The 23,744-nt window shown below is 38.9% G+C and overlaps 1 long non-coding RNA gene across 1 annotated transcript in view; it reads left to right on the forward strand.

The window, feature by feature from the left end:
* Positions 1 to 14,404, forward strand: part of LOC122811602 — a 74,098-nt gene extending 59,694 nt beyond the window's left edge. The window contains exon 2 of the long non-coding RNA XR_006366272.1: positions 13,981 to 14,404. This is a non-coding gene — a long non-coding RNA (uncharacterized LOC122811602). The remainder of the gene's footprint in view (positions 1 to 13,980) is intronic.
* The last annotated feature ends 9,340 nt before the right edge of the window (positions 14,405 to 23,744 follow it).

The raw sequence follows: 23,744 nt of genomic DNA on the forward strand, positions 1-23,744 counted from the left end.
AATGCAACCCTACAAAAATACTCATCCCGTTGCCCTCTGTGATCAAATGACCAGAAGCAACTTACTATCTTTAGACCAAACAAATCAGCAGGACACTCCCTTTACTTCTTCTCCAGCAATAAACGCTGGAATTCCATTCCTATTGCCATTAGAACAGCTACCTTTTACCAGTCCTACAAATCTATTTAAAAGACCACTTAAAAAAGAATAGCTGTGCTTCTGCTCTATTCCTGGATAACCACCTACTGTCCTATTTTAAGCTGAAATCTATTTTCGATCCCTTATCAATGAAATAATTCTTATCGGATTTCTCTTAGTAACTCTGTAATCACTTTATTTTCTTCATGTCCCCAACTCTCCTTAAACTCATCCCTGCGCTTTGTACATCAATGAAAACTCTATATCACAACCTCCCTCTGTCTCTAATACATATTTAATCAAACTTTATCTCTCTTGGTCTTATTGTTTTACTATATTCAGTATAACTCATGTTTCACAACACTTAGGCATCATGTCTATCTTCACTTGTATATCTGAACCTAAATACCTCCATAACAATCTTAAGCTCTCATGTTAACAACTTATTTCATTCTATCACACCTACCATGTTGCCTCACAGTTATGTAAATATTTGACTCTATGTACCCAGTTTATCTGTATCTTGTAAATATTTGACTCTGTATTAGTGTTACAAATGTAATTTTGTATTTCCTGTTACAAATGTAAATTCTGTATGTATTGCAATGTGAAACATGATCTATACCTGGAGCTTTTTTCCCCGGGCCTCTGCTGAAAATGGGTACATACCAAGACGGACTATCCCAGTAAACAAATGTCAAACAAAATAAAATAATAATAAAAAAAAATGGATTTGTATGCATCTTAATTAAAGCATAAAGATATCTATCATGGTCAAAAAGAGATACTGAAGGATCTATGACTACATATGAAGTGGTAGTTGACCTTGTTCAGGATAACGTGGACTTCTAAGAGTTCACTTTTGGGATAATTAAAAATCTGCCAAAAGATCATGGGGTTCCTAAAGAATACTGATACTCTCTTCCTCCAGTTGCCAGTAGGTCTGAAATCATAATAGGTGCGGAACCCAGCTATAAAGGAGTGCACTCATGACAGTCAACCTATGCCTCATATATGTACGTATGTATCTATTTGTTAAATTGGAGTAGAACATTAATGCTACTGGGCAACTTTCAGAATAAATATAAGAGAAAATAACAGAAATGGATAACTATTTAAATTATACAAACACTTCAATCACTACTATAATTCAGCAAAAAACAATACAATATATATATACAGACATTTGCATGCATCCATGTAGAGAAACTGTATAATAGAGGTTACAGTATGATAGATATGTTCTTTGTAAATGAAGGTGAACATATCAAAGAAAGATTTACAAACTGACACAGTATGTAAAGTACATTAAAATGCACATATACTACACAAATATAGATGTGTTTAAATTCAGGAGTGTTTTGAGTTTGGGTAGCAACTTGTTAAGATTTCTTAGCATTGAGTATTGCCAACTTAGTATGCTCTGAATCGTAATTTCTAAGGTCAGAATAATTATCTCTTATGACATAAGCAGTTATACATTTATATAAGTTAAATCAAACCATGTTGACATATTTTCAATTGCAAACATTATAAATTACTTATAATGTTCTATAGACTCATTATCATTCAAACATTGCATAGCCCTCCGTTAAACATCATTCCTTCTCCAAAACATTATTCTGTACCCACAATTCCCATTTTTTCTATGTAATTTGCCGCTACTCTTTTCCAATGATCCCACTTCCTGCTCTTTTATCTCTGTTACTGTATTCACTATTTCTTATGGTTGGTTTAGACTTTGATTTCCATTTTATACTAACTGTTTTTTTTGCAGCCACCAGAATTATTTTGTTAGGTACACCAATTTGCTCACCCAGTATTATTTCTGACAGAGTAGTCTGCAGGGGATTTTTAAATTCTGCCAACTCATTACACCCCCCAAAAAATGTTCCCAATTATCTCTTTCTTCCCCATTTGACCTCCAACATTTGCAATCTACCTGAGGAAAGATTGAAGTCTGCTTGGGGTATAAAAGTACCTATGCAAACACTTCCAAGCAAAGATCCTAAATCTTCTAGACTTTGTTGCACATTTGAGAGCCATACATATCTCCCTCCCATTGTTTATTTGTGAATTGCATATTCAGTCTCTCTTTCCATTTCTTTCTAACCACCTCTGATTGATTCCTATAGTTACCATGTAATGTTTTATATGCCCTGTTCATTATCCTTTTTTAACAGCTTCTGTTATAGATGCTACTAAAAACACTAGCAGTGCTGGTCTTTCACGTAGGATCCCGCTATTCCTTTCTCTTTACCTACACTCTGATATCAATCCTTTATAGAGAAAGCAGTCTCTAGCCTGCAGTCCAAATGAATTGTTGGCCTCTTCCCATTCAATTACCTTTCCATCTCTTAATTCTTTGCTCCAATACCTTAGTTTCTTTGCCAGTTTTCTTCAGTAACTACAGCCCCCCTTTTTTCTATTCTCTCTACGCCTAATTGCAGTCATCCCTATTGACAGAATCTCCTTTTTCTATTCCCATGTTGGCTTAGTTCATAAAATATTTTCTGCTAATTTATGAATATAATGTTATGTATGGTTATTGTTATTTTCCTTAAGGATCTGCATCCAAAATCCCAGTCTCTCTTTATTTCCAGCTTTCCTCCTGTTTCATCATCGTCCCTTATAGCTTTCTGCTTGTGCTATGTATAGGAGTGTAGCTCTGAAATATCCCTTGTGATCTCTCCCCTCTGGGCCAGCAGTCAATGAACCTGAATCCTCATCACTGGCACTGGAGTGGGATGTTCACTTGGAACAGAAATGGATGCACCCAGTATCTCCAGATGCAGCTCTCTGCATCAAGCACAATTTCCCTTAAGGGCACACAGGGAACACAGTCAGTCTAGGGTCTTGGTTTCTCTATCTTTCTCCCTCCAGGTCTCCAGTGAGATTCCCCACTGGTGCAGCTGTAGGGCTGAGACCTCAGCTGAGTGTCCAAGCCAAGCTCTCCAGTACTGTCTCTGTGAAACCAGTGCTTCATGTCCCTGCTGCAAGTAGCTGACACACACACACTTTGAGATTTGACACACACATGCACACGCACACACACACACACACACACACACACACACACACACACACACACACACACAGGAAAGGCTGGCACAGATTTACTAGTTATGCCCCCCTCTGCCCAGACTATAAGGTAGTTACACTGCCACCAGACACCCCAAAGCCAGCTACTGTATGGCTCTTGCAAGGGTATCCAATTATACTGAGTGAAATTAATATTAATACAAATGGTAATGTTGACCAAACAGCAAGACTTTCAGGAGTGACCACAGTGTCACCAATAGATATAAGTACTCTCAAAAGTTGAAATATTCTCTAAGTTTAAATATCTTTAATAATAAAAGAACATGAAAATACTAACCATCTATTTACAATAGACACCAGAGTTTCAATCACAGGAAGTATTAAAAATAACACAGGTGGACAAGTTCACACAGTTACAGAAAAAACATAATTAATCTCACTGTATTTTCCTGAATTATCTAAAGAATTATTATTTCCTGGTTACTTACTAGAGCAAGACAAGATGAAGCAGGTGGAGATACTTCTTTGTCAGGTTACAAAAACAAGGTGCCATGAGACTTAAGTCTCACTTAGTATTAAACATTATTTTAGTGATGGAATACAGAATGACGTCACATACATCTGTTCATATGACTTCTGGTTCCCATGCTTCCCCCCTTGGATAGAAGCTGTCAGGATCTATCATATATGTATCAATAATATACCCACAGAGAGCCTTGCTAAGATCTGGTGCAGCTCCTGGAAGTCATTCAAACATCCACCCTTCCAGAGTAGCAATTAGTTCACCCCAATCACAATGCAGGAAGCTTCCTAGTACAGACTGTTTGTCTGTGGCTGCATTGAGAGCTGTAAGATATAATCTTTATGTCCTAAATTAAGTCATTCAATTTCTTACTATTTTCCAAAGTTAGGCAGATTGAGATTAACGTCTTTTCTTACATTATCCTCTGTTAACAATATATACATTTCAATAGTTACAATAATACACGCACATTTCTTTCTCTGTCCATCAGGACACACTGTTGATACATTTTTAACACAAACAACTTTACCAGTACATTTTTCGACGCAAGCATCTGTACAAATCAGTTTGATATATGAATTACCTATAATTATTTACAAAATTCCAGCTAGCTGTACTGGCATATGTTACACATCCACTGCCCTACTTCTCCTGGCGTAGCTGACAATAACTCTCATATTAGTGAGCAGTGGTATGGATATTAATTGAACTTCTGTAGCCTGTAAGCCGTTATCACTAAAGGTGTGTCCTGTCAGCAGGCACAAGGTAAATATTCAGAGTTTCATTTCACAACAGTTTTATTTATTTATTTATTTTTTGTTGTAACTTTAGTTTAGTCAGGAAAGCGGGCAAAGATGTCAGCAGAGGATTATGGCAAACTGACAAAGAACCAGTTGGCCAAGGTGTGCAAAGCCAAAGGACTGGTGCATGCCAACCTGACTAAAGAGGAAATGATTTCAACCTTAATCACAGCAAATTCAGTTGTCTGACTCAGCTCTGTTAGAAGTGCTACATCTAAAGAAATCCCAATCCCTCTGCACCACACGCTTCAGAGACCTCAACCTCATTACCACAATCAAAAGAACATGCTGAAGGGACAGGTTCATAACCCAGAGACTGACCATGCTATGGAATAGACTTCCCATACATGTCAACCAGAGCACCTCACTGGCCCTCTTCAAGAGAAATCTTGATGAGTGGATGGGAAATAGAAAATTCAACCCAGGGATCACTCCAGTGGCTCTACCCGACAGAGGCACTAGGAACTAAGGTCAGGTGGCAGGATGCCAGGATAATCCTATGGGCTAGGCTTGTAAAGGCTCCAGGGCCATTAGCCTAGGACACACCTATGAACCTATGACCCTATAATGACAGGCATTGAGTTTCAGACTTCATATCTTTCAGAAAAAGCATGGTAACAGAAGACCTTTCTAAGTTTATAAGAGCAATATTTAACATCTGTCCCTATTGTTGGTGCTTTGTTCCCCCCATTATCTTTGGCTTTGTATAGATTTTTTTGTGCCAAGAGGTTGAGAGCTATGACTTGACTCCATTCTGTTGTCTTCTGTCTCTGGAAAGAGCTTACCAGCCCTGTTGCCTAAATGAAGAGCAGGGAAGACTCCTTCCCTCACCAGAGTTTTGGCTAAATTTGCATCATTCATTGTAAATACCACCACAACCTGTAAAAAAGATGCATCTACATCACTCTCATTATTCTGTAACGTGTGTAGAACATAAATGATTTATGCTTTTGTTGACATATGAAACATTATTGCTTTATGAGCATAAGATATGGATTCTACACATCTACACCCTTTGTGGGGAAAAAACTCTGTAACACTTATCAGTCTCATTCGTAAAGAAATTAATATTTTCTCACAAGTCTTTCAACCACACACAGGCAGATGCATGTAGTATACGCACATTACATATGCACAGACATATTATACCTTTTGCTCTCCCCACACAAACACACACATTTTGCTATTTCATTATGACCCTTCTTCCAGTGCCACTTTAGAAAAGATACACAGATTAGACTCTGGCAAAAAATACATATATATATCCCATTATGCTCACACAGTGTATAGATACAAATGAGAAAATGAGGGGTCTTCAGGATGACTATATCCAGAAAACAACAATAACATGATGAAAACTGCCAAAGGTTGCATTAAATATTAAGTCATGCTTTCAAAATATTAATTACTTTCAGTGCTGTGCTGAGAAAACTGGAATCCCCTCAAGCCTTAGGTTAGCTAAATCAGGCCACCAGTGTATGTATGTGTGTGTGTGTGTCTATATATATATATATATATATATATATATATATATATATATATAAATATATATATATAATATACATACACACACAGATGTGAATTATTCATTTTGAAATTTAGCGCACTTTTGCAGAACTCCTAGTTTACGGTTTACTTTATGAATTTTAGCCCTATCATTGTGCAAGTCCAGATAAAGGTGATTTAATGCTCACTGTCTCTTATCACCATTTGCTGCAAATTAACACTGTCGACTAGATATGAAAATTTACTATAATGCTCATGAAATAGACTGAGAGAATTACCATGTGATAAGTTATGAGCTAACATTTAAAATTGTAAGAGCTATGTATGTGTTCCACAAATCAAATACATGGTCATGCTCCTCAACTTAAACAAGCAAATAAGACTTCTTGTGAAGCAAACTACGAGTCCAAATTAGCTTCCTCAACAAAGGACAACCACAAGGCATTCTATAGTTACATCCATAACCTAAAAGGAAAGGCCCAGATTTGTGCAGAAGTGGTAGTTAATGATACCACATATACTGAGCCTGTGGACATGACATAGCTAACCTGTTGGCTGACAGGTTCTGTGAAAACTTCACTGCCCTGTTCACGCCACACAAACCCCATGACATCCCTACAACCTGTCCCCTGCCTTGTCTCCTTAAAGAGCAGGTCATAAATGCCCTCTCTAAGGCCAAAAGCACAGCAGCTATGGGACCTGATAACATCCCAGACTGTGTACTACATGGTCTCCAACATGAATTAGCAACACCATTAGGTACTCTTTTCAATCATAGTCTAAGCACTGGCTTCATACCAGCTGAATGGAAAACAGCCACAGTTATTCCCTTTCACAAAGGTCATGCTTCCACTGACCCCAGGAACTATAGACCTATTAGCCTGATTAACCTTATCGGCAAGGCCATGGAGCAAATCATCATGGACAATATCAACAAAGATATAGGTAATCTCCAAACTCTTGACCCTACTCAGTTTGATTTTGTCAAAGGAATGTCATGCCTGTTAAATCTAGTGTACTTCTTCAAAACAGTCACCAAGCCCCTGGACAAGGGGAAATCTGTGCATACAGACTACCATGACTTAGCCAAGGCATTTGACACTATCCCCCACTCAGGCATCATTGATAAACTCACCCCCAACTAGATGGTAGAACTTATATAGACTGATAGAACTCATATAGTCAAAATTGGGGAATCCACCTCCAACAGCAGACCTGTAATCAGTGGTGTTCCACAGGGATCAGTCCTGGGACCTCTACTGTTTGGAATCTATTTTTTCCAAAGTACAAGCAAAAACTAAAGGTCTGTGGCTGACAAAGTTTGCTGATGACTGCAAACTGGGAGCAGTCATATAATCTCCAAATTATGTCACCATCCTACAAGAGGGTCTTACACAAAAAAGTCATGGTCTTAAATTCAATGCAAAAAAATGTATTATCATTCATTTCAGTAAAAGTGATGTTCTTGCTAACTACCACATCAATAGCAACACTTTAAGTATGCACTGAGAGACCTGGGCACACAGGTGGACAGCAACCTTACCTTTGACCACCATGTCTCCGCAGTGGTAAGAAGGACATTCTATATTGCTCATCTCATAAGTAAAGGCACTGCCTCCTGAAAAAAAGAAGTTATTAATTCCGTGTACTCCTCCCTCATCAGGCCAATAATTGAGTACAAAGCCCCTTTTGATATGTACCTTTCTAAGCACCTGCAGCAATTGAAAAAAACACAAAGGTTCCTCACAACGAAAATTCAAGGTCTCCACCATTTGTCCTATGGATATCATCTGAAATCACTTTCATTTTTTTCTGTTTCATACAGACTCCTCTGAGGTGATCTCTGCCTTGCATATAAGGCAATCTCTGACCCTGCGTTATTGGAAATGCTTCATATCTGAAAGTCAAATGGTACATGGGATACTCACTCTAAAGACCTTAACCTGGTATGTGACTTTAATAAAACCTGCAGGAGGGACAGATTTGTCTCCAGAGGTTACCACACCTTTGGAACAGACTTCCACTTCATGTCAAACAGAGCACCTTATTGGCCCTCTTCAAATGCAATCTGGACAATTGGATAGGTGACCGTAAATTCACCCCGGGGGTTCCACCTGTGTCCCTCTTGGACAGGAGCAGTAGTGCTCATCGTGGAAATAAGTGTAAGAACTTGGCTAGGTTTGTAAGAGCCCTAGGGCTATTAGCCTAGTAGCTTCCTATGATCCTATAGTTCTGTCAGTTGATAGTTTTGGGTGATACATTCACTAAAGTAATTTTTCTCTACTCCCTGGCAGTTTTTTATGACAGAGGTAACATTTTGCAACACCATTTGAAATTACAGTTATTATAGACACCGTGTGCATGATCACCATCTTTGGGTGAACAAACATAGTAACCATGCCATAATGCATGAAAAGGATTCTCATATTTGATGGAGTTGAAATATCTGAAAATGTCAAAGTCATACTCATTTGTTGAATTGCTCACTGAATAACATTAACATGGAAAATTACATTACTTACCTTGGTTAATGAGTAAATCCCAGAAGGTCAGCGCATAATTCTGGGAAGGAAAGAAGACAGAGAGAGGTAATTATAGGTGACACCTTATGCAATGGCAGGTCAGCAGAGGTTGGGCTGCAACGAGGTGACAAAGGTAGTAATGCACCTTTTTTAGGTGAAAGGGAAATCTTCTTCTTCTTTCGGCTTTTCCCGGTTAGGGGTCGCCACAGCGGATCACCTGTCCGCTCATGATTGGCAGTGGAGTTTTACAGTGTTGAGTTGCCAGCCCGGCGCCCAACCTTCCACAGAAGGCATACACACACACACTCATGCCTAGGGCCAATTTAGAGTGCCCAATCCACCTACAGCATGTCTTTAGGATGTGGGAGGAAACCGGAGCACCCGGAGGAAACCCACGCAACCACAGGAAGGACATGCAGACTCCGCACAGAAAGCGCCCCAGCTGAAAATCAAACCAGAGAACCTCTTGCTGTGAGGCAGCAATGCTAACCGCTGCACCGCCATGGCCGTCCTTAGGTGAAAGGAAAAATACATATCAAAAATTTGCTGTTTTGTGACTGGATGGTTTGCTGATTCATAGCTTTATAAACTGTGGCTTGTCAACCGCATTCAATCAAAAAATCATGTCATTTATACCACAGTAGCAGACACCAAATCTTGGATGAAAAAAAAAAAAGAAATTAATACCCTCCATATTCGACACCTGCAAATGAAATCATCCTTTAACAAAATTCCAGCTCTGGTGGCATAACAGAATCCTGACTACGGCCCAAGTGATCTATGTTTGAATAGCAGCTGGCAGCGCTGGCAGGGGAAGATGAGTATTCCCCACTGTGGATGGATAGGGAATAGCCAGACACACACTGCCACAGTCTCTAGGGTGGGGGTAGCATTGTAGCTGTGCAACCTGTGGGTGAGCATTAGGATCACCAAGTTACCACCTGGTGGTAGCCTTCAACATATGTGTGCGCGCGTGTGTGTGTGTGTGTGTGTGTGTGTGTGTGTGTGTGTGTGTGTGTGTGTGTGTGGTGTGCCCCTGGATGGGAAACTATTGTGGGCCTCCACTTTGATATGGATCACATGTTCCCTCTGCCCAGGGGCTAGGTTAGGCCATTACAAACATCTTCATTGCCATGATATTGGAAAAGGCATAATGAACCTACTTGGCTGCCTGAACGGTGCCCACTTTCAGACAAATCTCACTTTAACCCTAAGTGAAATTCCCATGTAAGAGAATAAAATGGCTGTCTGTATACAACTGGGGAGAGGCTTCATGGTCAGCAGGCACAGGGGTAAAAATCACATTCCTTTTATGTATATAAATAATTATTAAAGGAATGTGGAGGGCCTTTTTGCACCCCACCAACACTTTATTACTTCACTAACAGCATTTACATTTTTGAAAACTCCCATTTAGGTTTATGAATGACCAGGAATCATGAATCAGTGACCAGTTCTTGAACTGTTTCTTAAGGTATTAGAAAGAGGCAGACTAGGCATATGTTGGCACCAGTGCCACTAATATTGAAAACAGCCAAGGAACACAAAAAATATTGGTGAAGAGGGGTTAGGATAGTATAATGACTATAGTGATACTAAGGGTTAGCTACTTTAGTATATCTGATATAAATAATGAAATAGTCAATGGAGTTTTATGCATCCCAGAAAATGATTTTAAGTAATTAAAATGTGGCATATTTGCTCTTTACAACATGGGACTGATTGCAGATTTTATGCAAACAAGATTAACTTTGTCTTCATCCATATATGAGGGGTACATTGATCTGTAAACCTGAAAAATGAGATGCATTTATAATGTTGGCAGTTTTGCAAAAGTACTGGATATCAAAACTACAGTATATCATATTGTGAAATAGAGTGTATGTAGTGTAACAGGCTTTAGGTATAAACATTTGCTGCAAAGTATTCAGAGATGCTGTTGAATGCTTTTGATTTGATTGTATATATTTAAAATTTTAGTGGTGTATGTGCTTGCCTGAACAAAAACTTCAGCAAATGTTAGGGGAATGGAATGCAAAACTGAAGACACATTTGATTAAACTGAATACAGACAAGACAGGTGTCATAACAGCAAGTGGGAGAAATCATTAGCTGAAATTTGAGATAGAAGGAAAAGTAGTGGAACAGCTTGACAGCTTCAAGTAAGTGGAAGGGGAGGTTGAAGAGAAAGCAAGTCTGAATAAGGAAGTCGAAGGTAGAATTAGAAAGGCTGCAGTCAACTGGCACAGAGTGTCAGGGGTAGTGTGTGACAGAAGAATGCAAAAGAAGTTGAAAAGTAAGGTGTACAAAACAGTAGTATGACCAGTACTAATGTATGCCACACAAACCTGGCAGTGAAGCCAGAGTAGTTGTGAAAGCAAGGGATGGTGGAGATAAAGTGTCTGAGACAGGTGCTAGGATGCACACTGTGGGGCAGATACAAAAATGAAGAAATCAGAGCTGAAACCAAACCAAATTAGCTCCAATTGTAGACAAGGCCAAAGAGAACAGATGATGGTGGTTCAGGTACATTTGCAGGAAAACAGAAGACAATCTGGTGAAGGAAATTTGGGAGAGATGGGAATAAGACAGGGGGAAACAATGGTATCCAGTAAATGGATGGATTGTGTGTGAGAGAAGACAAGCAACAGTCAGCCATGACCATTGAAGAAGTTAGGAGTGTGACACTGAATCAAGAAAGATGGAAACAATTGATGTGAGACCCTAACCCCATGTGGAAAAGGGGAGAGGGGTTGATGTTGATGACGATGATGAATACTGATTGTGAGTGCAGATTCAAAAGTGATAGAAGACATAAAGAAAGACAACAATGATAGACTGTGGTAATAAAGGGTTGTTGGCAGGGAAGGAGGATTATGTTGGTATGTATTTATATTCTACCTAAAACTACTATTAATGAGTTTAAGAAAATTATGGGAGAGGTAATTAGCTTTCAGCAGGGAATATCAGTCATGGTTAACCAAGTTACTCTGTCACGAACATTGATCTGAAGACCTTGAAAGATGTGTATGTTGTCAACTGTATCCAGCAGTGCTGGAAAATATTGTGCATTGACTTGAAAGCAGCTTGTACTGAGCAAAAAACTTCTAGTTCCACTGGTACAAAATATTTAAAGTAAAAATAATGCAGAAGATACTGATGTGAAGAAACTGAAAACACTGTCATCTGTGTTAGCATGTCTGGCAGGAGAGTTGTGCATATTCTTAGATTAACTTGTATTGTATGCCAGCATGCTTAATAGTGAAAATGTAAATACATTTTAAAATGTTGAGTGTTTCTCTGTTTAAACAGAATGTTTATAGAATCTGTCACTGCTTTGATACATTTCTAACTGTGCATGTTTTAGAGGAACATTCTAAAGTACAAACTGTGGAGAATCAGCTGAGCAGTGAGTGATGTCTTTGGAATGTTCCTGGTTGCTAGGAGAGTATTTAAACAGCTAATTGACAGAAAAATATATTTTTTAAACAGCTGACTGTTATACTTTGAAATTAGCCAGCTGAGACTGAGCAGTTTGTCAAGTACTGGTCAGTCAGTGGACACCAAGAAAAGAGAACTCACCAAGAAAACTGTAAGCTTGCCTTGGCCTTGCTATTTTATCTTAGAGTAAATCAAGGACAGTATTCTTTAGTTGAGCGGAAAGCTTAGTTATTAAGATAGAGTTTTTCTAGAAAAATGGACTCCTATCCTGCAGTTTGATTTCACATTTCTGCTGATCGAATTCTAGTGTTTATTGAGAGTTATTGCTTTACAATCTTGTAATCATTTGTATTTATTATTAAATGCTTTTCATCACTCTACATTGTGGCTGGTAACCAGTGATTTTCTTTAGAGATTAGAGAGTACTTCTATCTGTTTGATACTCCCCAGGTCACCCTGAAAGTCTGGCTGTTCTGGTCATAGCTATCATTTATTTTGAGAATTAATTTTCATAATTGGACATCCCTTTAAAAGGGCATGAAGACCCTCTGATTGATGGCAGCATTATTGTATTATTTTGGGAAAGTGACAGCTGGAAATCTGTGTCAGGCTTTCCCAGAAGTGTTTGAATGTGTGAGATTTAACTTTACTTTGAGTGTGAGTGTATCAGAGATCTTAAACTGGGACACTTTGCTCTAAAGTGTGTAATAAGAAAATACATTTGGGTGGACAAAGGTGTCTAGTCCAGTCCCAGAAAAATAGAGTGTGCTCTTTTTGTGCTCTTAGGGGAAATTGTGAAATATTACTTGTGTTTAAGTGACAGTCTCATATTGGAGTCAGTAGTGAGGATTGAAGCTCCTTAGTTACTGACCCAGCATAATAAGGGACCTCATTTATTTGTTGGCAGTCTGGTGGGGTATTGTCCTCACAAATGTCTCCTGTCTATCACCTCTGAATTCCTCTAACATAGCTACAACACTGTTCTTTGTCAGTCTTTCTCACTCATAGCCATATTCACACCTTATCTCTCTTCTCTCCGTTCTTTCCACCACAACTGCCCCCTCTCTGTCCCTTAGCCCCCTCCCTCGTTTTCTCTCCCTCACTGACTGTACAATCTGTGTTTCCCAATCCTCCATCTGCTTTATCAACAGGTCTCCTACCTCCCACAGACTCTCCAGCTACCTTTTTTTACTGTCCATTACAATCATTATCTATTCCCCATATATATTCTCCTACCTTTTTTCTGTCTAGTCTATAGACTTCTATTCCCTTTTCTCTTTTCTGCCTAACAATAGGTACCTTATTGCTCCCACCTAGACCTGCTTCTTTATTAATTTTATATATGAATATTATATGCTGTACATAGATAAATCACCTGCTCTCTTATTGTTTGCAATTACTTATATACTGTAAATAGAATAATTAAGATCTACAGTTTGCATGTATTTGCTACTTTTTTTTGTACCATATATATTTTCTAATGATTCTGTTTGTCTGTATTATATGTTTTTCTGGAGCTTTTCTCTCTGAGCCTCTGCTGAAAAGAGCCTGCCTCCTTTGCCTAGATGAACTATAACAAATGCAATAAATAAATAATATAGTATGTGTGCATATACATACAAATAGATGTGTGTGTGTGTGTCTTCCTAGTATCTAAAAAGGACAAATAATAGTATACTGCTCATTCTTTTCATGTTATATTACACTGCCATGCACATTCAGCGATTTAGTGTACCATGGTTTAGATCAGGAAAGTGTTTAGCGGCTCCATACATGACTATTTAAATGAGGATGAGTAAAACATTAAGAAATCTGAGTACCTCTTTTAATTTATTTTATACTTCCTTCTTTTATATGCCTTTACCTTCATCACAAAACCACTGTGTTGTTTATTGAAATAGTATGGTGCCCACAACACCTTTCTCCACCTTGTCTGGATTTTCTGTTGCACTTCCACTCCCCCATTGCAAAAATTGCCGATTAATATTTTTGTTTCTTTTTTATGTAGGCAATACACATCCCGGACAAAATTCAATTAAGTAAACATTGGGAGAACTTGACTAGCTGGCAGGATGGATGGATGAACTGGATGAAAGACACTCACTTCTATAATTGCATGCCTCATCATTACACAGCAAGGCTTGGAAAAAGTGATTATGGAGAAAGACTAGAACAGAAAGCATTGTGTCAGGCAAACATCTAACCTATGATGACAGGAAAAGATCCCATCCAGGTCTGTTCAATCATCCAGAAGAAAATTAAGAAATCTTGAAGACAACAACATGAAAATGGACCCTGCACTGCTTATGTCTGTTAACGTTGTAATTAGTATAAGAAATAAACTATAATAATATTACAGATCTAGAAAAAAATGTGTTTGCGCATTACATTGTAAGAAGCTGTTATAAAATAAACACTGTCCATTTAATTTACTTTTTACTCTATAATTACCCATGGGTGTCCTATTTTATTGCCATAATGTGTATCAGCAAATGAGACTTCCATTACACAATCATATGGCTAATTGTAGTTCATATTAATAATGGAGGTAGATTATGACAGCAGTCAAAAACACAGTGTAAAATAATATTGTCATATTAGCACTGTATCGGTAATAAAGGATTCTTAATGAGTACAGAAAAGCTGTAAGTCAAATGAAGAAACATCCCACAAAGTAGATCACCGTGGAAAATATGTGCAGCTTCCCATTAAATGATATAGGTCAGTGCTATTGTAGTGTATTATAGTGTCTTATTTATACTTCTTTCTTCCACATAGGACACACACAGCATTGCCATATACAGGTATACATACACAGTTTCCCAATTTTCTTACCATATGGTTCCATCACATGGAAAAATATTGCAAGTGTAAAGAAATAAGAAAGGAAGAGCAAAGTACCCACTCACAACAGCTCACCTGCTTTGTTTCTGACAGGCTATAAGGCAGTTTTGGTGTTGATTTTATTCATGATCTTTGCTGCTGAAAAAATGCTACTAACCACCTAGCTGGAACAATATAGTAATTTATTTATATAAATGTGTTAACCAGAATAATCACAACTAACAAACTAATTTATTTATTTATATGAATGTGTCAACCAGGACAGAGTACTAATCACAACTAATTCACTTATTTATATGAATGTGTCAAACAGGACAGAGTACTAATCACAACTGACTAATTTATTTATTTATATGAATGTATCAACCAGGACAGAGTACTAATCACAAATGACTATTTCATTTATTTATACGAATGTGTCAACCAGGACAGAGCACTAATCACAACTGACTAATTTATTTATTTATATGAATGTGTCAACCAGGATACAGCACTAATCACAACTGACTAATTCATTTATTTATATGAATGTGTCAACCAAGATAGAGTACTAATCACAACTAATTTATTTATTTATATGAATGTGTCAACCAGGACAGAGTACTAATCACAACTAATTCACTTATTTATATGAATGTGTCAAACAGGACAGAGTACTAATCACAACTGACTAATTTATTTATTTATATGAATGTATCAACCAGGACAGAGTACTAATCACAACTGACTATTTCATTTATTTATATGAATGTGTCAACCAGGACAGAGTAGTAATCACAACTGACTAATTTATTTATTTATACGAATGTGTCAACCAGGACAGAGCACTAATCACAACTGACTAATTTATTTATTTATACGAATGTGTCAACCAGGATACAGCACTAATCACAACTGACTAATTCATTTATTTATATGAATGTGTCAACCAGGACAGAGCACTAATCACAACTGACTAATTTATTTATTTATACGAATGTGTCAACCAGGATAGAGTACTAATCACAACTGACTAATTTATTTATTTATATGAATGTGTCAACCAAGATAGAGTACTAATCACAACTAACTAATTTATTTATTTATATGAATGTGTCAACCAGGACAGAGTACTAATCACAACTAATTTATTTATTTATATGAATGCTTTTACCAGAACAGAGCACTAATCACAGCTAACTAATTTCTGTCTCAGCCAAAGAAATACAAAACAATAAAATGTTCAGCATTTGGCAATCGTAATAAGAATACAGAGAGAAAATACAGTATCTAAACATTGGCATATAGAATATATATAGCAACATACAAAAATAGATAAGCTTATTACATATGAATGCAAGAGTACCACAAAATGTAAAAAAAAAGTGCAAGGTACAGACTGTGTGAAGATAAAACATAGAGAGGATTAGGATATGTTAATTACCAGTTCTGTCATCAGCATTGTTTCATCTGGCCAAACAGAAATGTTTTAATTCCATCATATAAAATTGTACTGCTGTCTTAAAAAATGCTAAGAACAACACAATTGAGAAAAAAAAAACAGAAAAGAGAGAGAAAATGAGAGAGTGGTAAACTGATGCATGCAACTTGTCTTTAAAATGCTGGTTAGTGTTAAAAGTAAGTTATGTATTTAGCTAGAATGTAAGGTAGCATCTGAATGCTGGAGTGATTTTAAAAAGTCAATACATTTCACAGTGGTGTTGCAGCTATGAAAAAGTTGTAGTAATCAAAGAACAAATAATGAATATTATAAAATGAAAACAAAACTGGAAAATGTAAAATACCTTACAAGACATCAATAACATATACGGACTATTCTCACACTTAAAAGATCATTTTGTGCTAATCCAGTATCGAAAGGGCACACAGTGGTGAGATTGCAGTTTATCATATATTTCTTCACACAAGCAATGTAAAACTAAAGTTAGGACCTTAAAATATTATAATCATTATTGCTTGCAGTACTGTTAAGTGGCTCTGCTGAGGCTTGAACTGAATCTGATTACATGTCCTCATTTCCAGTTGCTCTGCTCAGTACATCCCTTGGTTATATCTGCAAATGGTAATAAGATAATCACCTTTGACATCCACATCCCACCCCACCCCCCAGTAAGGAAACATCCGTAAAAAACTTCTCCAAGGCTAACTTCATGCTACTCAAGTCAGAAGTGACAAACATCATGACACCCATGCAGATGGGAACTGAAAGTTTGACTGCCGAATCCTACACTAAAGCACTGTACGAGCACATCCACTCGTGCATGAATTGTGCCATCCCAAATAGAATCAAGACACTCTCCTCCAAAAAAAAGGAAGCCAATCTGGTGGTCCCCTGTCATAAATAACTATACAACAAAAGGAAGAAACTGTTGCAGAAAAGAGGAAAATCCCAGTCTGCAAAAACTCCCTTACCAGCCTCAGTAAGAAGCTGAGATCCCTCATAAAATCCTGTAAAGCTAGTTACAAAAATAAAATTGCCAAAGATTTCAAAGACAACCAGAAGGCATTTATAGCTATGTCAAGAATCTAAATGGAAATGCTCGGATCTGCTCTGAGCTACAACAGAATGACATTAAATATACTTATCCCAAGGACATTGCCAATATCCTGGCAGATCGATTCAGTGCCAACTTCACCCCCTAAAGGGCCCATCTCAATAAAGAAAGATTGCCAAATTCCAGTAATCATGGCCACACAGGTAAAAACTGCACTCTCCAAAGCTAAGAATACAGCATCCATGGGACCAGACAACATCCCGGGCTGTGTACTACATGAACTACAAAATGAACTGGCACCTCACCTAAGTGTCATCTTTAATCATAGCTTCACCTCAGGCTTCATGCCCACTGAGTGGCATATGTCTACAGCCATCCCACTCCACAAGGATCCTGGGAACTACCGTCCTATCAGCCTGACGAGCCTGATCTGCAAGGCCATGGAACGTATTATCATGGAACTTATAAGCAAAAACATTGGCAACCTTTAAACACTGAACCCCACCCAGTTTGGGTTTGTGATGGCTGATCGTGTTTCCTGAACCTGATTGACTTCTTCAAATCAGTCTCCAGAGCCATGGAGGAGGGTAAGGCAGTCCACACAGCCTATCTGGACCTCGCCAGGGCCTTTGACACCATCCCCCACTCTGGAATAATAGATAAACTTACTAAGCTGGGTATAAATCCCTATGTCACTCGATGGGTTGCCATCTGGCTTACTGACAGAACCCACATTGTAAAAGTAGCCAACTCTGAATCCAGCTCCAGACAAATGACACATGGAATACCTCAGGGTTCAGTCCTGGGACCACTCTTGTTTGGCATCTACTTCTCTGAAGTACAGGCCAACACTGAGGGACTCTGGTTAACAAAGTTTGCAGATGACTGCAAACTGGGAGCCATTATTGAATCCCCAAATGATGTGGATGTTCTACAAAAGGGTCTTACAGAAACAGATGCTTGGTGCCGGAGCCATGGGGTCAAGCTCAATGCCAAGAAGTGTATAGTTACCCCTTTGGGAAAAAACATCTACCCATGAATTATCACATAGGTGACAGTACACTAAACACTGAAAGTGTGATAAGAGACTTAGGAACACAGGTGGACAGTGGTCTCACCTACGATAACCACATCGCCACAACAGTCAGGAAATCCTTCTATGTGGTACACCTCATCACTAAGGGCTTTTCATCCAGAAAAAAGGAGGTAATTGTTCCACTGTACTCATCCCTCATTAGACCCATCATAGAGTGCAATGCCCCATTTGGTATGTACCTCACAAGACATCTGCAACAACTGGAGAGGCCGCAGATACACTCACTAAAAGAATCACAGGCCTAAAGCAGATGCCCTATGCTGACTGACTTAAAAAAACTCCAGCTATACTCTGTTCCATATTGTCTACTCAGAGGTGATCGCTGCTTAAGGCCATGTCAAACCCAGAGATGTTGCACTTAAAAAAATTCCTATCCATCAGAGCCACACGCTCCAGGGACCTAAACTTTGTCATCACAATGAACAAAACATGCTTGAAGGATAGTAACAATACATAATTTCTTTCTTTTCTTTAATAGTCCACTCTATCATCTTTATGACTCTTCTTTGGCCTATCAGTTTTGTGATTTTTGTGGACTGTTACTTCCTTCTACAATAGGGGGACCATCCTCCCCCTGGGCTTGGCCTGGCCCCATTGTAGGAATGTTACTATAATGTATTACATGTGCTACAAGTTTGGTTCCTGTGTTTTATGATGCAGTATATGTGTTTGGGGGTATGGTACTTGTAATTTATGATTTAGCATGTGTGTTAGGAGGCATGGTATCTCTGATTTATGATTTAATATGTGTGTTAAAGGGAGTGCTACCTCTGCTTTATAATATATTATGTGCGTTAGAATTGCAGTACCTCTGTTTTATGATGCATTATATGTGTTAGTGGGTGCAATATAACTGATTTATGATTTAATGTATGTGTTAAGAGACACAGTGCCTCTGATTTATGTTTTGTGTGTGTGTTTGGGAAATAGTGCCTTTGATTTATGATGTGTAAATTAGGGGTGCAATGTTCCTAGTTTATGATTTAGTGTGTGTGTGTGTGTGTGTGTGTGTGTGTGTGTGTGTGTGTGTGTGTGTGTGTGTGTGTGTACGTGCATGTGTGCATGCATGTTACAGGTGTGGTACCTTTGTTTTATGATGCAGTATGTGTCTTGGATGGTGAGTTACCTCTAGTTTGTAATGTAGTATGTGTTAGTGGATGTGGTAGCACTGCCTTATGATGTATGCCCAGTCCCTTGTGTTATTCTTTCTGATATCAAATCTGTAATCACTAATGTGCTGTTCTAGAGTTTGGACATAGAGTATCTACACTGTGCTGTTGTGTGGCTTTCTCTTTTCTCAAAGTAGTAGTAGTTTAATATATGGGTGTACTTATAATTTTAAAAACACACAAACGTTGGCTTGTCTAACTTCAACAAAAGTAATTAATTAATTAATTAATTAATTAATTAATTAATTAATTAATTAAAAAGTTGACATATAAGATCATAGGAGGTTACTAAGTTAATGGTTCTGGGGCCCTTACAAGCATAGCGAAGAGTCTAGCCCCAAAAAAGAAATCTCAGTCAGCACCTGTCAATGAGGGACACAGGTGGAACCACTGGGACAAATTTGTGTTTTCCCATCTACTCATCAAGGGTGCACTTGAAGAGGGTCAGCGAGGTACTCTGTTTGACATGTATGTGAAGTCTAGTCCAGAGATGAGGCAGGCTCTGGGAGACAAACATGTCTATCCAGCAGGTTTTATTGATGGCACGTATTAGATTTAGGCCTTTTGAGTGGGTAATGTGTGAGGAGTTAGACTTAAGGATATGGAGCATCTCTAGTAGGACAGGGTCCGATATTGCCTTGTAGGTGAGACACAGATCACCTCTGAGCAATCTGTGTGATACTGAGTCAAGTGACAGTGATTTGAGCTTGTCCTTATAGGACAGGTGTTGGAGGCCATGGATTCTCTTTGTGAGGTATTTCTGTGGCCTTTCCAGTTGGTGCAGGTGTTTGGAGAGGTACATACTAAACGAGGCATTATACTCAATTGTTGGCCTAATGAGGGAGGAGCACAGAGAGGTAACAACCTCCTTTTTTTCTGGATGCAATCCCTTTACTTATGTGATGAACCAAGTAAAAGGCTTATCTGACCACTGCTGCTACATGATGGTCAAATGTGAGATTGTTGTCAACCTGAGTACCCAGGTTACTCACCACAGGTTGTGTGCTGGTTGCCATTGATATGGTAATCAGTAGGGGCCATGTTTTTGCCAAATGGTATGAAGGCCATGACTTTGGCACCAGTCATTTGTTGTTTTGAGACCCTCTTGCAGTATGTTAACATCATTTGGGGAGTCAATGACAGCACCCAACTTACACTCATCTGCAGACTTGGTCAGCCACAGGCCTTTTGTCTTTGCCTGGACCTCTGAGAAGTAGATGCCAAACAGTAGGGGTCCCAGTACAAATCCCTGGGGAACACCACTAGTGACAGGTCTGCTGTCGGAGATGAAGGCACCTATTTTGATCTTGTAGGTCCTATTGGTGAGCCATTTGGCCACCCACCTGATGAGACAGGGATTTACACCAAGTTGTGTTAGCTTTTTGATGATACCCAAGTGGGGTATTGTGTCAAAGGCCTTGGCCAAGTTAAGGTAAGCTGTATGTACTGACTTTCCCTCATCCAGTGCCTTGGTGATAGTCTCACCAGGTCAAACAGGCAAGGTCTGCCCTTGCTGAATCCAAGCTGATGTCAAGTGTTTGGAGATTGCCTATGTCCTTGTTTATGAGATCCGTAATAAGATGCTCCATGGCTTTACAGATCAGACTTGTCAAGCTAATGGAGAGAGAGTTTCCAGGGTCAATAATGGCACCACCACTGACTGATCATGCACTGAAACATACCTTCGGAGCATGCAACTGGAAAAAAAAATTATATACTTACCATAACATTCCATCTGTGTTGTTTATCGTCCTTTATCCTTGACATATGGGTTTGGTTCCAAACATCGGAACTGACTCGGCCGTTACTACAGCCCACGGGAACCAAAAATCTCTCGAGCTTGAGTTCTACCCAGAATGCTCCTCTCCAGTTTACCTCAGATCAAGTTTGCAGATATAAAAGGACAGAAAATATAAGCCTAACAACACCTTTATAGAGACCATATCTGGTGTCATATATGAAAAAAGGCATGCTAAGACCATAATTCATTCTGCTATGAATTCTCAATGGAAGGAGGGGAATCAAGGATAAACGAAGATGGACAACACAGATGGAACATTATGATATGTACATAACGTCTTTATCTGATGTTGTCAATCTTCGTTTAATCATTGTCATATGGGTTATATTTCCCAGCTAAACTTGGGAGGACTCATGGAAGAATATTCCTGAGGACTATAGAACTAAATGACGTTGCCTCCCCCCCCCCCCGAGACCAAATCCAATTTGTAATGTGTAATAAAGGTATGTGGAGTAGCCCATGTCACTGCTGCACAAATTTCATCCATTGATGCCTTAGAATGAATGACTACTGAAGTAGCTATGGCTCAAGTAGAGTGTGCCCTAACAGGCCCAGGTAACTCGACTTTCCTCTTGTTGTATATGAAGGATATACAATATTTTAGCCATCTAGATAAGGTGACCTTAGAACCCTACCTGTTCTGGTAGTTGAAAAGAAAACCAACAGTTGGTCAGATTTTCTTATATCTTTTGTTCTATGGAGATAGAAACAGTCATCTATGCACATCTAATAAATGCAAACAGTATTCACCTTTATTTAAGAAATTGGGAAAGAATACTGGTAAGTTGATTGTCTGATTGATATTTGCTTCTCACACCACTTTTGATAAAAAGGAAAGGGTCGCTCTCAAGGAGACCCTGTCTTTGTGAAATATCAAATATGGTGGTTTGCAAGATAAGGCCTGGATTTCAAAAAATTTTTCGGCAGAAGTAATTGCTACCAGAAATATAGCTTTCCATGATAAGAATTTCAGTCGCGGCTGACAGCAGGCTCAAAGGGGGAATGTAATGTTGTCTGTAATGCTAAGTTTAGATCCCAAAGTGCAACTGGATCCTTATACAGAGGCTTTAACATCAGGGTTCCTTTTAAGAATACTTTCCAAAGTTTATGAGAAATTAATGAATATTTTTAAACCCATTATGAAAACTTGAAATAGCCTCTAGTTGAACCCTGATAGCAGAGAAAAAAACTTCTTTAAAGAGCAAAGCTAAATATTCTATGACTTTATCAATGGAAGCAGAAAAGGGATCAATGTTATTATCATGAGCCCGGTATGAAAATCTCTTCCATTTACTATTGTAAAGTTTTCTGGTGGAAGGTTTATGGGAGTCCAAGAGAATACTATGAACTGGAGAAGAAAGATTATGACATTTGGCAATCAGTGGAACTGGAGAAGCTAAGCCACGAGCTTGAGGTTTTGAAGGTTTGGGTGAAAAAATCCCTCTGGAATGGGATAGGAGATCCGGACCCGAGTCCAGAGTCCATGGTTATTGAATCAGAAAATGCCAAAGAAAGGGGAACCAAATCTGTTGAGGCCAGAAGGGAGCAATGAGGATTACCTTACTCTTCAACCTGATCGCTTTCTTTAGAAACTGAGGAATCAATGGGATCGGGGGAAAGGTGTACAAGAGTCCGGAAGGACAATTGTGCGGGAGAGTGTCCCTTGAGAACTCCCCCAGAGGAGGGACCATGGTGAAGTAGCTGCTGCACTTGTTATTCAGGGGAGATGCAAATAGGTTGCAGCAAGGCTGGCCCCAGTGACGAAAAATCTTTTCCACCACTTTGGGATTGAGAGGCAACTCGGGAGGCAGGAGAAGGCATCTGCTCAGTTTGTCTGCTATCACAATGGAAGTTCCCAGGATATGCGTTGCTGTCAGAAAGTGGTTGGAAGTGATCATCCACTGCCAAACCCTAAGAACTTCTCGACAAGGGGTATGACTTGGTTCTCCCTGTTTGTTGATGTACCAAACCACTGACATATTGTCTGTTTGAATCACAATCGTTCTCAAAGGGAGAGCAGTTTGAAAGGCCTGCAACTCTAAAAGCACTGCCCTCAGCTCCAGGACAATAATATGCAAGCTGGCCTCCATGGGGGACCAAGTGCCTTGGACCATCTTGCCCAGATAATGCCCCCCCACCCCATCTGGGAAGCGTCTGTGGTCACTATGGCTTAGGGTTGACACGGGACAAAGGAGCGGCCCAAGAGAATTTCACTGAGTGAATCCAGCAAGCCAGGTCCTTCTTGAAATGGTTGGTAATCAAAATCTGATCTGACATTAACCGATACAGTATGGACCACTGAGATGCCAGAAGCCCCTTAAGTTTCACTACACTGTCAATGTCCGCTTAAGCACCATGTGTAAGACT

Source organism: Protopterus annectens, chromosome 9.part0, assembly GCF_019279795.1.
Source record: "Protopterus annectens isolate FY-2018-M chromosome 9.part0, PAN1.0, whole genome shotgun sequence".
Taxonomy (NCBI): domain Eukaryota; kingdom Metazoa; phylum Chordata; order Ceratodontiformes; family Protopteridae; genus Protopterus; species Protopterus annectens.